The sequence below is a fragment of the Bubalus bubalis genome, chromosome 12, assembly GCF_019923935.1.
Source record: "Bubalus bubalis isolate 160015118507 breed Murrah chromosome 12, NDDB_SH_1, whole genome shotgun sequence".
Classification (NCBI taxonomy): domain Eukaryota; kingdom Metazoa; phylum Chordata; class Mammalia; order Artiodactyla; family Bovidae; genus Bubalus; species Bubalus bubalis.
Genome location: NC_059168.1, coordinates 88,670,436 through 88,686,794, shown reverse-complemented (window position 1 = coordinate 88,686,794; position 16,359 = coordinate 88,670,436). Strand labels below are relative to the sequence as shown.

The window sequence follows — 16,359 nt, the reverse complement described above, 5'->3', positions numbered from 1 at the left end:
TTGACATTAATAAGAATACAATTTATTTTATTTGTAAGAGTGAGATTTTACTTATCATTTTGCTACTTATTATTTAGTGGCTTATCATTTTTGAGCAAACAGTAAGTTAAGTCATAGTTAGCATTCAAATATTCTCAAAAATTGTAGGCTGCCTTTGATGAGAGTTTTTAAATTATGACTCATAGGGTTGATAAACAACAAGGTCCTACCATATACCATAGGGAAATATGTTTAATATGCTCTGATAAACCATGATGGAAAAGAATACAAAAAATTATATAAATATATATATACACACACATATGTATAACTGAATCACTTTGCTGTACAGCAGAAACTAACACAACATTATAAATCAACTTCAATAAAACTTAAAAAGAATAATGACTCATTATTCATCGGTTCCTCTAGACACACTGAGCACCCTCCATGTGCCAGATGATCCACTGGGAGAAAGTCATTTTGTTGTTGTTGAATCCCATCACTCTTTTTTTCTTTGTTTAAATTAGAGGATAATTACTTTACAATATTGTAATGGTTTTTGCCACATGTCAACATGAATCGACATTAGGTAAAATGTGTCCCCTCCCTCCTGAACTCCCCCCTTCCACCACTCTCCTCCTTTTACCCCTGTAGGTTGTCACAGAGCCTTGGCTTTGGGTTCCCTGCATCATACATTGGACCCCCACTGGCTATCTGTTTCACATATGGCAATTATGTGTTTCAATGCTATTCTCTCAAATCATCCCACCCTCGCTTTCCCCAACTGTGTCCAAAAGTCTGTTCTTTATGTCTATGTCTCTTTTGATGCCCTGCATGTAGGATCATCAGTACTATCTTTCTAGATTTCATATATATGAGTTAGTATACAATATTAATCTTTCTCTTTCTGACTTCTCTCACTCTGTATAATAAGCTCTAGGTTCATCCATCTCATTAGAACTGACTCAAATGTGTTCCTTTTTATAGCTGAGTAATAGTCCATTGTGTGTATATACCACAACTTCCTTATCCATTCATCTGTTGATGGACATCTAGGTTCCTTCCATGTTCTAGCTATTGTAAATAGTGCTGCAGCAAACACTGGGGTGCATGTGTCTTTTTCAATTCTTGTTTCCTGTGAGTATATGCTTAGCAGTGGCGTTTCTGGGTCGTATGATAGCTTTATTCCTAGTTTTTTTTTTTAAGGATTCTCCATACTGTTTTCCATAGTGGCTCATTCAATTTGCATTCCCACCAACAGTGTAAGAGAGTTCCCTTTTCTCCACACTCTCTCCAGCATTTATAGTTTGTAGACTTTTTAATGATGACCATTCTGATTGGTGTGAGATAATACCTCATGATAGTTTTGATTTGCATTTGTCTAATAATGAGCAATGTTGAGCATTTGTCATGTGTTTTTTTTAGCTATTTGTGTGTCTTCTTTGGAGAAATGTCTGTCTAGGTCTTCTGCCCACTTGTTTATTGGGCTGTTTGCTTTTCTGGTGTTGAGCTGCATGAGAAACTTGTATATTTTGGAGAGTAATTCTTTGTCAGTTGTTTAATTTGCTATTAATTTCTCCCATTCTGAGGGCTGTTTTTTCAACTTGCTTATAGTTTCCTTTGTTTTGCAAAAGCTTTTAAGTTTAATTAGATCCCATTTGTTTATTTTTGTTTTTATTTCTGGAACTGGAGGAATCAATGACTTCAGACTATACTGCAAAGCTACACTCATAAAGACAGTATGCTGCCGTTGCTGCTGCTAAGTTGCTTCAGTTGTGTCCGACTCTGTGTGACCCCATAGATGGCAGCCCACCAAGCTGCCCCGTCCCTGGGATTCTCCAGGCAAGAACACTGGAGTGGGTTGCCACTTTCTTCTCCAATGCATGAAAGTGAAAATTGAAAGTGAAGTCGCTCAGTCGTGTTCGACTCTGCGCGACCCCATGGACTGCAGCCCACCAGGCTCCTCCATCCATGGGATTTTCCAGGCAAGAGCACTGGAGTGGGGTGCCATCGCCTTCTCAAGGCAGTATAGGCACAAAAACTGAAATATGTTCTTGTGGGACAAGATAGAAAGCACAGAGATAAATCCACACACCTGTGGGCACCTTATCTTTGACAGAGGCAAAAATATACAATGAAGAAAAGACAGTCTCTTCAACAGGTGGTACTGGGAAAACTGGTCAACTATGTGTAAAAGGATAGGATTAGACTACTTCCTAACATGCAAATAAGCAAACAAACAAACAAAAAACTTAAAATGGATTAAAAACCTAAATGTAAGACCAGAAACTACAAAACTCTTGGAGGAAAACGTAGGCAGAACACTCTCTGACATAAATCACAGCAAGATCGTCTATGACTCACCTCAGAAGCTTTTATTCCAACTGTTGCAACTCTTTAAAAATAGGCCAAGGTCCCAAGGCAGCACGAGTCTCCATGGGCCTCTCTTTTTTTTTTTTTTTTTTTTGACAGCATCAGTCCTATTTTATTATACATATATGTGTGTGTGTGTGTGTGTGTGATTTTTACCCAACATACACATGCACACCCACAACCATATATATGTATACCTACATACCAAAACTTGAAGGAAATACCTAGATATATTCAGGTCTTTATCTTTGAGAAGACTAAAAAAAAAAAAAAAAAAAATTAAAGGCTTCCCTGGTAGCTCAGCTTATAAAGAATCTGCCTACAATGCAGGAGACAGTGGTTCAATTCCTAGGTTGAGAAGATCCCCTGAAGAAGGAATAGGATACCCACTCCAGTATTCTTGGGCTTCCCTGGTGGCTAAGATGGTAAAGAATCTGCCTGCAATGCAGGAGACCTGGGTTTGATCCCTGGGAATGTTTTTAGTGACATATTTAAGATAAAACATATTAAGAGCATCAATCCCATTTTGTGTGTGTGTATACATATATATGGGTGATTTTTACCCAACACACACACACATACATGCATATCTACATAAACATATATATGTATACCTACATACCAAAACTTGAAGGAAATACCTTAATATGTTCAGGTATTTATCTCTGAGAAGACTAAAAAAAAACTTAGACTTTTAAGTATTTAAAAAAAATTACAACAAATACATTTGTTTTAAAACAGCAATAAATATACTATTAAACAATTGGTTTCTCATCTTTGGCTCAAACTGGAAAAGGACATATATATTTTATCCAAACAGAGATTCAGTTCAGTTCAGTTGCTCAGTCATGCCCGACTCTGCAACCCCATGGACTGCAGCTTGCCAGGTCTCCCTGTCCATCACCAACTCCCGGAGTTTAGCCAAACTCATGTCCATTGAGTCGGTGATGCCATCTAACCATCTCATCCTCTGTTGTCCCCTTCTCCTCCTGCCTTCAATCTTTCCCAGAATCAGGGTCCTTTCAAATGAGTCAGTTCTTCGCATCAGGTGGCCAAAGGATTGGAGTTTCAGCTTCAACACCAGTCCTTCCAATAAACACCCAGGACTGATCTCCTTTAGGAAAGACTGATTGGATCTCCTTACAGTCCAAGGGACTCTCAAGAGTCTCCTTCAACACCACAGTTCAAAGCATCAATTCTTCGGCAGTCAGCTTTCTTTACAGTCCAACTTTACATCCATACATGACCACAGGAAAAACCATAGCCTTGACTAGATGCACCTTTGTTGGCAAAATAATGTCTCTGCTTTTTAATATGCTATCTAGATTGGTCATAACTTTCCTTCCAAGGAGTAAGCATCTTTTAATTTCATGGCTGCAGTCACCATCTGCAGTGATTTTGGAGCCCCTCAAAATAAAGTCTGCCACTGTTCCCACTGTTTCCCCATTTATTTGCCATGAGGTGATGGGACCAGATGCCATGATCTTAGTTTTCTGAATATTGAGCTTTTTTTTGTAAATTAATTTATCTATTTTAATTGGAGGCTAATTACTCTACAATATTGTAGTACTTTTTGCATTACATTCACATGAATCAGCCATGGGTGTAAATGTGTCCCCCATCCTGAACCCCCTCTCCCACCTCTCTCCCCATACCATCCCTCAGGGTTGAAAAACAGCAAAAGAGACACAGGTGTAAAGAACAGGCTATTGGACTCTGTGGGAGAAGGTGAGGGTTCAGATCAGTTCAGATCAGTCCCTCAGTCGTGTCCGACTCTTTGCGACCCCATGAATCGCAGCATGCCACACCAGGCCTCCCTGTCCATCACCAACTCCCGGAGTTCACTCAGACTCATATCCATCGAGGCAGTGATGCCATCCAGCCATCTCATCCTCTGTTGTCCCTTTCTCCTCTTGCCCCCAATCCCTCCCAGCATCAGAGTCTTTTCCAATGAGTCAACTCTTCGCATGAGGTGGCCAAAGTACTGGAGTTTCAGCTTTAGTATCATTCCTTCCAAAGAAATCCCAGGGCTGATCTCCTTCAGAATGGACTGGTTGGTTCTTGCAGTCCAAGGGACTCTCAAGAGTCTTCTCCAACACCACAGTTCAAAAGCATCAATTCTTTGGCGCTCAGCCTTCTTCACAGTCCAGCTCTCACATCCATACATGACCACAGGAAAAACCATAGCCTTGACTAGATGGACCTTTGTTGGCAAAGTAATGTCTCTGCTTTTGAATATGCTATCTAGGTTGGTCATAACTTTCCTTCCAAGCAGTAAGCGTCTTTCAATTTCATGGCTGCAATCACCATCTGCAGTGATTTTGGAGCCCAGAAAAATAAAGTCTGACACTGTTTCCACTGTTTCCCCATCTATTTCCCGTGAAGTGATGGGACCGGATGCCATGATCTTCGTTTTCTGAATGTTGAGCTTTAAGCCAACTTTTTCACTCTTCACTTTCACCTTCATCAAGAGGCTTTTTAGTTCCTCTTCACTTTCTGCCATAAGGGTGCTCTCATCTGCATATCTGAGGTTATTGATATTTCTCCCAGCAATCTTGATTCCAGCTTGTGTTTCTTCCAGTCCAGTGTTTCTCATGATGTACTCTGCATATAAGTTAAATTAGCAGGGTGACAATATACAGCCTTGATGTACTCCCTTTCCTATTTGGAACCAGTCTGTTGTTCTATGTCCAGTTCTAACTATTGCTTCCTGATCTGCATACAGATTTCTCAAGAGGCAGGTCACGTGGTCTGGTATTCCCATCTCTTTCAGAATTTTCCACAGTTTATTGTGATCCACACAGTCAAAGGCTTTGGCATAGTCAATAAAGCAGAAATAGATGTTTTCCTGGAACTCTCTTGCTTTTTCCATGATCCAGCAGATGTTGGCAATTTGATCTGTGGTTCCTCTGCCTTTTCTTTCTTTTTTTTTTTTTCATTTCATACATGATATTTTACATGTTTCAATGCCATTCTCCCAAATCTTTTCTAAAACCAGCTTGAACATCAGGAAGTTCACGGTTCACATATTGCTGAAGCCTGGCTTGGAGAATTTTAAGCATTACCTTACTAGCGTGTGAGATGAGTGCAATTATGCGGTAGTTTGAGCATTCTTTGGCATTGCCTTTCTTTGGGATTGGAATGAAAACTGACCTTTTCCAGTCCTGTGGCCACTACTGAGTTTTCCAAATTTGCTGGCATATTGAGTGCAGCACTTTCACAGCATCATCTTTTAGGACCTGGAACAGCTCAACTGGAATTCCATCACCTCCACTAGCTTTGTTCATAGTGATGATTTCTAAGGCCTACTTGACTTCACATTCCAGGATGTCTGGCTCTAGGTGAGTGATCTACCATCGTGATTATCTTGGTCATGAAGATCTTTTTTGTACAGTTCTTCTGTGTATTCTTGCCATCTTTTCTTAATATCTTCTGCTTCTGTTAGGTCCATACCATTTCTGTCCTTTATCGAGCGCATCTTTGCATGAAATGTTGCTTTGGTATCTCTGATTTTCTTGAAGAGATCTCTAGTCTTTCCCATTCTGTTGTTTTCCTCTATTTCTTTGCATTGATCTCTGAGGAAGGCTTTCTTATCTCTTCTTGATATTCTTTGGAACTCTGCATTCAGATGCTTATATCATTCCTTTTCTCCTTTACTTTTTGCTTCTCTTCTTTTCACAGCTATTTGTAAGGCCTCCCCAGACAGTCTATGCCCCAACCAGTAACACTGAAGAAGCTGAACTTGAATGGTTCTATGAAGACCTGCAAGACCTTTCAGAACTAACACCCAAAAAAGATGTCCTTTTCATTATAGGGGACTGGAATGCAAAAGTAGGATGTCAAGAAACACCTGGAGTAACAGGCAAATTTGGCCTTGGAATACGGAATGAAGCAGGGCAAAGACTAATAGACTTTTGCCAAGAAAATGCACTGGTCATAGCAAACACCCTCTTCCAACAACACAAGAGAAGACTCTACACATGGACATCACCAGATGGTCAACACCGAAATCAGATTGATTATATTCTTTGCAGCCAAAGATGGAGAAGCTCTATACAGTCAACAAAAACAAGACCAGGAGCTGACTGTGGCTCAGACCATGAACTCCTTTTTGCCAAATTCAGACTTAAACTGAAGAAAGTAGGGAAAACCACTAGACCATTCAGGTATGACCTAAATCAAATCCCTTATGATTATACAGTGGAAGTGAGAAATAGATTTAAGGGCCTAGATCTGATAGATAGAGTACCTGATGAGCTATAGAATGAGGTTCGTGACATTGTACAGGAGACAGGGATCAAGACCATCCCCATGGAAAAGAAAAAAAAAGGCGAGCGTTGGATGATTTGAAAGAATCGCATTGAAACATGTATATTACCATGTGTGAAATAGATCTCCAGTCCAGGTTCGATGCGTGAGACAGGGCACTCAGGGTCGGTGCATGGGCCAGCTCTTAACCCAACTTTGTGAACCTAAGAAGGAGATAGGATCTGATCATCACAGAACCCAATCAAACTGTTTTCCTTATTTGTTTAATGTAAAAGGAGAATTCTAGAATTTAAAACTTTTAACTTTGTTTTATACAGCTGAGACTTCTTATTAATGTCTGAGATATGTTTGGGTCCTGAATACATGCTTCATACATTAAAAAAAAAAAAAAAAAGACTGTTTAATTACTCTGAAAAGGATGCCATAATGTATCCCTAAGTCTTACCTTTCTCAGTTTTATACAAAGAAGTATGGATGGCCCTTACATAATTTGGGAACTAATCGTTGACTGTGGAAAGAAAGAGGCCATGAAAAATTCCTGACTTTTAACTTCAGCTCCAAGCTCCAGAATCCTTACATTATTATTAACTATTTCATGCCACTTCCTCCATCTCCTCAATACCCCCTAACATATTTCTTTGTCTTTAGATGCCATATTTATAAAACCAATATATCTCTTGACAAATACATTCTGAGGTTGTTACATTTTAATTTAATTAATGGTATTGTATAATAAGTAGAGTGACCATATAATTTATTTTCCAAACCAGGACACCTTGAGATTTAAAAGGGGAGCTAGTAATAATAACTCTGAGATAACAGGCAAACCTGGGGTTACCTTTGCCAAATTGATACTTATGATCATGTTAAATATAAACTCAAAGTTTTTTCTTAATTCAATCTCTAAGTTTTTTCAGATCTTTCTATAATTCAGATTAGTGAGTAGTGAAGTTTATTACAAATATGCCCTAATATGCTACCATATGCAAAAATAAAATGAATTATCCCATTTGTTTTTCTTTTTAATTTATTGGACTGTAGTTGATTTATAATGTTGCATTAATTTCAGGTGTACAGCAAAATTATGCATATACATATGAGCATGCTCAGTCACTTCAGTCATGTCTGACTCTTCATGACCTTATGTACTGTAGCCCTCCAGGCTCCTCTGTCCTTGGGATTCTCCAGGCAAAAATACTGGAGTGGGTAACTGTTCCCTTCTCCAGGGGATTTTCCCAACCCAGGAATCAAACCCAAGTCTCCTGCGTTGCAGTCAGATTGTTTACTATCTTAGCCACCAGGGAAGCCTGTATTTTATATATAGTAGTGTGTGTATCAGAGAAGGCAATAGCACCCCACTCCAGTACTTTTGCCTGGAAAATCCCATGGACGGAGGAGCCTGGTAGGCTGCAGTCCATGGGGTCGCAAATAATCAGACAGACACGACTAAGCGACTTCACTTTCACTTTTCACTTTCATGCATTGGAGAAGGAAATGGCAACCCACTCCAGTGTTCTTGCCTGGAGAATCCCAAGGACGGCGGAACTGGTGGGCTGCCGTCTATGGGGTCGCACAGAGTCGGACACGACTGAAGTGACTTAGCAGCAGCAGCAGCAGTGTGTGTATGTCAATCCAAATTTTCTAATTTATCCTCCCCCTACCCCTCCTTACCCCCTGGGTAACCATGAGTTTATTTTCTTCATCTGTTACTCCTATTTTGTAAATACAGTCATTTGTATTCTTTTTTTTTTTTTAGATTCCATATATGAATGACAATCTCTAGGCTTATCCATGTTGTTTAAGAGGCATTATTCTTTTTTAGGACTGAGTAATTGCTTTTTAAAATCAACATTCTGCTTATTGCTACTGTATTTGGCATTGTCTATTTTTATAATTGCTTATATTAGTACTTCCAGGCCTGCAAATTGACTATTAATGTCCTTTATGCTTTGGTCATTTTTCTGATGGATTTTTCTTTCCTTGCTGATTTGTAAGAATTCCTATGTGGTCTAGATGTGACTATTTTGCAAATTTAATATTTTATAAATATCTTGTATTTGGTGCCTTCTTACAAGTTTGTCTCCAGTGTTCCTGGTTAAATACAAATTTATATGCTGATGTAGTCCTGTTTATTCAATTTTCCTTTTAAGTTTTGTGGCTTTGAAATTCTATGGAGAATCTCCTTAGTCTCAAGGTCACAATGATGGGTTTTTTTTCTCAATTTTTGTGTGTTTTCTATCTCTACCTTTCACATTTAGGTCTTTATTACATTTGGGGTTTATTTTCTGATTCTAGAAATAAAATGTTTTAACTCAGTTCCACTTCAAAAATGAAAGTGGTCCATTTTTGAAGTGCTGTGAGTTAGCAATCCAACTTTGATCTTCAAATGTAGTGACTCAGATTTTTCATTTCTAAACATCTCTCCTTTCACCATGGATTTGGGTGGTCATCTCTAGCATACAACACATTTGCAGATTATTGGATCTATTCTTTGTCCCTATTTGTCAAGTTGTATTCCAAAACACTGTTTTCATTATGATTGTTTCGAAACATATTATCTGGTAGAGTTTGCCTCCATCCCCTCTCTTTTTCTCTAACATTTCTTAACTATTGAAAACATTGTTTAATCAATTTGCCAATTTCACCCCCCTAAAAACAAACAAACCAAAAAAACCCTGCTACTGAGAATTTAATTAAAATTACATTGCACTGATAGAAACAAGATAGTTTTAAAATTAACTCATCTAAGATTGACCACAACAAAAAGGATGAGTGATGACCTTTGGAAATCTTTCCTCCATGAAAGAAATAAAAATGCTGGGGGATAAAAAGATGGTTAGATTCAACCTTTTCAGGACTCTAGAAATTAGCCAGAGGCTTGAAGCAATCTGTGGAAGCATTTATTCAAGAAAAACGACTGTGTCTCAGTAAGAAAAGCAAGTTGGATTATGCACTGCCCTACTGCCTCTCTCCTTTCGCCAGCTCCATGGGAATCTTGAAAACCAATGCTCTGCAATCACAATGGAAATCAGTAGCTTGGCAACCACCAGAGGAGGCAGACTGAGAGTGGGGTGCCTTCAAAGACCCGTATTCAGAGAATTTATCACATACATATAACCCCCTATAGTATGAATAGATGATTTCTCCTCAGAAGCATGGAGGCCAGAAAACACCAGGATGGCAAATTCACATTGTGACAACTCACTCACCCAATCAGAGGACTTGTGCGCATGTCTGTCTGTCTGTCTGTCTCTGTCTCTCATCTTTGTAGTGATAATGATTTTGTACATTGTTTCAGTTGTCCTTGAACCTTGTTTTTTGTCACAGTTATAAATGTTGATTTTTATTTATTTTTTGTAACACCAAAAACATTTTGTATTGGGATATAGCCGATTAACAATGTTGTGATAGTTTCAGGTGAACTGTGAAGGGACTCAGACATATGCAATTATAAATTGTATCTCTATGGCTTTGTAAAATGTTTTCTGGGTATAAATTACTAGTTGGTGTGGAAAGCACTGCTGTGTTTTGCTTACTGATTATCTCCCTGTCCATCTGGCTGAATTTCTTAACAGTAGTAATGACTCATGAATTAATGAACCATTGGGATTCATCTCTCTTAGGATTTCTATTGAAACAACCATGTGATCTCCAGTCAGTTCAGTTGCTCAGTCCTGTCCTACTCTTTGCGACTCCATGGACTATAGCACACCAGGCTTCCCTGTCCATCATAAATTCCCAGAGTTTGCTCAAACTCATGTCCATTGAGTCAGTGATGCCATCCAACCATCTCATCCTCTGTCATCCCCTTCTCCTCCTGTCTTCAATCTTTCCCAACATCACGGTCTTTTCCAATGAGTCAGTTCATCACATGAGGTGACCAAAGCATTGGAGTTTCAACTTCAGCGTCAGTCCTTCAGATGAATATGTGGGACTGATTTCCTTCAGGATGGACTGGTTGGATCTCCTTGAAGTCCAAGGGACTCTCAAGAGTCTTCTCCAGAACCACAGTTCAAAAGCATCAATTCTTCAGTGCTCAGCTTTCTTTATAGTCCGACTCTCACATCCATACGTGATTACTGGAAAAACTATAGCTTTGACTAGATGGACTTTTGTCGGCAAAGTAACGTCTCTGCTTTTTAATATGCTGTCTAGATTGGTCATAGCTTTTCTTCCAAGGAGCAAGCGTCTTTTAATTTCTTGTGATCTCCAAATAATGATAATTTCATCTCTTCCCTTCTTATCTATATATGCATTTCTGTTTCTTTTCTTATTGGGTCCACCCATTCAGCCTCCATTTTATCATAGCCTTTTAAGGGTAAAGTTTAAACACTCAGGTCATTCATATCTCTTCTAGAGACTCTTAGTTCTCTATTTTATAATTCTCAGGATGGAAGAGTCCAGGATACAAGTTGCAGGCAGTGATGGCTAGACCATTGGGCTTGAGTTGGAAATTCCTGGAAGACTATAATATGAGGACTCATTTGAAGTCATGAATAAACAGGCAGCCATTCTGTCAACCCAAGGTCCCACTCGGTGCAGTGATGCTTGGTGCCTGAAGAATGGGACTTGTTGCCTTCCACCATATGATTACATACTGTTCAAGGTGAAAACTTGTTTTCAGTATGAAAACTAGATAGAGTGATCACTTACAGACAGTAGTGAGATTTTACCTGGCAGAGTCACGGTTCCTTGGGAATAGACATCTGTGCTTGGATTACGTTGGATGGGCAGATGCGGGCTGTCATTTGCTTAAACAGTCCCATGGTCCCCTGGTTCCTCTCCCTTGTCTCCCCTCCCAGGGGGTTTAGAGAGAAATATTTTGCCTGTCAGCTCTGAAGAGAACCCTGTCCACTAGCTGATAAGACTGGGGTGGGATGAACAGGCCAATTTAAGGCAAACAGAGAATGTTCTATTATGATGCGACTGCTTCCTGTTTGTTTGCCTCCCTTGCTGTGGAGTTCCTAATGATGTGGTGAAAGCAGTGGGCTTTAGTGTATATGGAGTGATGAGAATGAATGCCCCCTTTGGAAGCCTACCAGAAGGACCTGCCATGTTTCTCAGTAGGGGTGCCTTCGATCTATAACCCATGGAGTTGGAAAACAATGAAAATGAGAAAGGGATTTCATGCCAAATAAAAGAGGCCTCCAAGAACTTCCCTGGGGGTCCCATGGCTAAGACTCCACATTCCTAATGCAGGAGGTCTGGGTTCAATCCCTGGTCGGGGAACTAGATTCCACATGCTGCAACTAAGAATTCACGTGTTGCAACTACAGATTCCATATGCTGCAATTAATACCCAATGCAGCCAAATAAATAAATACATTAGAATTAAAAATAAAAGATGCCTCCATACACCTCTAATTTTATCTCAGGTGCATAGCCATGTTCAGAAAGACCAAAGACCAATTTATAATTCTCATCCTTACATTTGTGTAGCTTTTGATATTTTGTTGGAAGTAACATTTTGTGACTATGAATATCCAGATGTTAACGTCTCAGAATGACTGAAGACTGAGGTTTTCCCCATGCATATGAGACAATCACCCAGTGAATTCACATGGAAAGCTTAGCAGAGTTCATGTTCAGACCATTGTGCTGCTGGTCTCAGAATTCTATTTACCATCATGGGCAAGAAGTTATCTAGACCCTCTATCTGGCTATTCAAAAGTGGAAAGAGAAGTAGCAGTTACTGAGATTTTCACATGGTAAGCACTGTGTCAAGTGCTTTGTGTACGTCTTCACATTTAACTACACGGTGTTTTGTGAGGTGCTTACTGTTACTCTCAATCAATAGATGAAGTAACCGAGTTTCCAAGATGATTGTTAACTGGTCCAGAGGACTGAGCTACGTTGGACAAATACTGATAAAGACATGCAGGATGTTATTTTTTTTTCTTTCTTTTTCCCTATGCAATTTCCACTGAACAGTTTTGTAATATGTCTGAAATACAGCATTTAAATAAATACTAGCCTAATGTAGTCTCACCTTGTAAAGAAGAGAAAAAGGCATATGACAGAGCTTAGCCATTGGTCACAAAGCTATTTACCCCATGCTGCCTCTTTACATAGTAGACAGGCTCTGAATGGCTTTATATCTCACACATGATTTTCTTTTCCTCGTGGATCTACAGATATTGCAGAAGACAATTATAGAGATTCCAAAAGCTGTACAGTGAGGGAATAAACCAAATTGTCCTTCAGTGATGACAGAAGATCTACCATAAGTTAAAAGATCAGAAACACAGAAATATTTGTCATCCTTTCTAAGTGCAGCATAGAGTTTGGCATCTGATCTAAGTTGGACCCAGATCTAACTACAAATCAAACCATATGGTTTTGTTAATTAGAAATCTCAACTAGAAGCAATACTCCTGATGGAGTTCTGGACAGCAGGGACACTGAAAAAGGAAGGGAGAAAGAAGAGAGAGAGAGAGAGAGAGAGAGGAAAAGAAGGGAGGAAAAAGGAATGGAGGGAGGGGGGAGGAAAGAAAGAAGGAAGGAAGGAAGAATGAAGAGGGGAGGAAGGGACAGAGACAGGGAGGGAAGGAGGAAGGAAGAGAGGGAGGGAGGGAGCAAGTCCAGTCAACAGTTTATAATCTTTCTTGGGTACACTGCTTCTTAGGGGAGCAGAGATCAAGATTTTGTTTGAATTTTTTTTTAATTTTGGAAATATACTTCAGTATTCCTAATCATAGGAATTCATTCATGAACAGTATGAAAAGGCAAAATGATAGGATACTGAAAGAGAAACTCCCCAGGTCAGTAGGTGCCCAATATGCTACTGGAGATCAGTGGAGAAATGACTCCAGAAAGAATGAAGGGATGGAGCCAAAGCAAAAACAATACCCAGCTGTGGATGTGACTGGTGATAGAAGCAAGGTCCGATGCTGTAAAGAGCAATATTGCATAGGAGCCTGGAATGTCAGGTCCATGAATCAAGGCAAATTGGAAGTGGTCAAACAAGAGATGGCAAGAGTGAAGGTCAACATTCTAGGAATCAGAGAACTGAAATAGACTGGAATGGGTGAATTTAACTCAGATGACTATTGTATCTACATCTGCAGACAGGAATCCCTCAGAAGAAATGGAGTGGCCATCATAGTCAACAAAAGAGTCCGAAATGCAGTACTTGGATGCAATCTCAAAAACGACAGAATGATCTCTGTTCGTTTCCAAGGCAAACCATTCAATATCACAGTAATCCAAGTCTATGCCCCAACCAGTAACGCTGAAGAAGCTGAACTTGAACGGTTCTATGAAGACCTACAAGACCTTTTAGAACTAACACCCAAAAAAGATGTCCTTTTCATTATAGGGGACTGGAATGCCAAAGTAGGAAGTCAAGAAACACCTGGAGTAACAGGCAAATTTGGGCTTGGAATACGGAATGAAGCAGGGCAAAGACTAATAGACTTTTGCCAAGAAAATGCACTGGTCATAGCAAACACCCTCTTCCAACAACACAAGAGAAGAGTCTACACATGGACATCACCAAATGGTCAATACTGAAATCAGATTGATTATATTCTTTGCAGCCAAAAATGGAGAAGCTCTATACAGTCAGCAAAAACAAGACCAGGAGCTGACTGTGGCTCAGACCATGAACTCTTTATTGCCAAATTCAGACTGAAATTGAAGAAAGTAGGGAAAACCACTAGACCATTCAGGTATGACCTAAATCAAATCCCTTATGATTATACAGTGGAAGTGAGAAATAGATTTAAGGGCCTAGATCTGATAGATAGAGTGCCTGATGAACTATGGACTGAGGTTCGTGACATTGTACAGGAGACAGGGATCAAGACCATCCCCATGGAAAAGAAATGCAAAAAAGCAAAATGGCTGTCTGGGGAGGCCTTACAAATAGCTGTGAAAAGAAGAGAAGTGAAAAGCAAAGGAGAAAAGGAAAGATATAAACATCTGAATGCAGAGTTCCAAAGAATAGCAAGAAGAGATAAGAAAGCCTTCTTCTGTGATCAATGCAAAGAAATAGAGGAAAACAACAGAATGGGAAAGACTAGGGATCTCTTCAAGAAAATCAGAGATACCAAAGGAACATTTCATGCAAAGATGCGCTCGATAAAGGACAGAAATGGTATGGACCTAACAGAAGCAGAAGATATTAAGAAGAGATGGCAAAAATACAAGAAGAACTGTACAAAAAAGATCTTCACGACCCAGATAATCACGATGGTGTGATCACTGACCTAGAGCCAGACATCCTGGAATGTGAAGTCCAGTGGGCCTTAGAAAGCATCACTATGAACAAAGCTAGTGGAGGTGATGGAATTCCAGTTGAGCTATTCCAAATCCTGAAAGATGATGCTGTGAAAGTGCTGCACTCAATATGCCAGCAAATTTGGAAAACTCAGCAGTGGCCACAGGACTGGAAAAGGTCAGTTTTCATTCCAATCCCAAAGAAAGGCAATGCCAAAGAACGCTCAAACTACAGCACAATTGCACTCATCTCACATGCTAGTAAAGTAATGCTCAAAATTCTCCAAGCCAGGCTTCAGCAATACGTGAACCGTGAACTTCCTGATGTTCAAGCTGGCTTTAGAAAAGGCAGAGGAACCAGAGATCAAATTGCCAACATCCGCTGGATCATGGAAAAAGCAAGAGAGTTCCAGAAAAACATCTATTTCTGCTTTATTGACTATGCCAAAGCCTTTGACTGTGTGGATCACAATAAACTGTGGAGAATACTGAAGGAGATGGGAATACCAGACCACCTGATCTGCCTCTTGAGAAACGTGTATGCAGGTCAGGAAGCAACAGTTAGAACTGGACATGGAACAACAGACTGGTTGCAAATAGGAAAAGGAGTTCGTCAAGGCTGTATATTGTCACCCTGTTTATTTAACTTATATGCAGAGTACATCATGAGAAACGCTGGACTGGAAGAAACACAAGCTGGAATCAAGATTGCTGGGAGAAATATCAATAACCTCAGATATGCAGATGAGAGCACCCTTATGGCAGAAAGTGAAGAGGAACTAAAAAGCCTCTTGATGAAAGTGAAAGTGGAGAGTGCAAAAGTTGGCTTAAAGCTCAACATTCAGAAAACAAAGATCATGGCATCCAGTCCCATCACTTCATGGGAAATAGATGGGGAAACAGTGGAAACAGTGTCAGACTTTACTCTGGGGGGCTCCAAAATCACTGCAGATGGTGACTGCAGCCATGAAATTAAAAGACGCTTACTCCTTGGAAGGAAAGTTATGACCAACCTAGATAGCATATTCAAAAGCAGAGACATTACTTTGCCAACAAAGGTCCATCTAGTCAAGGCTATGGTTTTTCCAGTGGTCATGTATGGATGTGAGAGTTAGACTGTGAAGAAGGTCCAGCGCCGAAGAATTGATGCTTTTGAACTGTGGTGTTGGAGAAGACTCTTGAGAGTCCCTTGGACTGCAAGGAGATCCAACCAGTCCATTCTGAAGATCAGCCCTGGGATTTCTTTGGAAGGAATGATGCTAAAGCTGAAACTCCAGTACTTTGGCCACCTCATGCAAAGAGTTGACTCATTGGAAAAGACTCTGATGCTGGGAGAGATTGGGGGCAGGAGGAGAAGGGGATGACAGAGGATGAGATGGCTGGATGGCATCACTGCCTCGATGGATATGAGTCTGAGTGAACTCCGGGAGTTGGTGATGGACAGGGAGGCCTGGCGTGCTGCAATTCTTGGGGTCACAAAGAGTCGGACACGACTGAGCGACTGTTCTGATCTGA

General features: G+C 40.0%; 1 long non-coding RNA gene across 1 annotated transcript in view; it reads right to left on the bottom strand.

Annotated features, from left to right (window-relative positions):
• LOC112578130 overlaps window positions 1-16,359 on the bottom strand; it is a 60,957-nt gene that overhangs the window by 11,703 nt on the left and 32,895 nt on the right. Inside the window, exon 2 of the long non-coding RNA XR_003102403.3 lies at window positions 6,734-6,827. This is a non-coding gene — a long non-coding RNA (uncharacterized LOC112578130). The remainder of the gene's footprint in view (window positions 1-6,733; window positions 6,828-16,359) is intronic.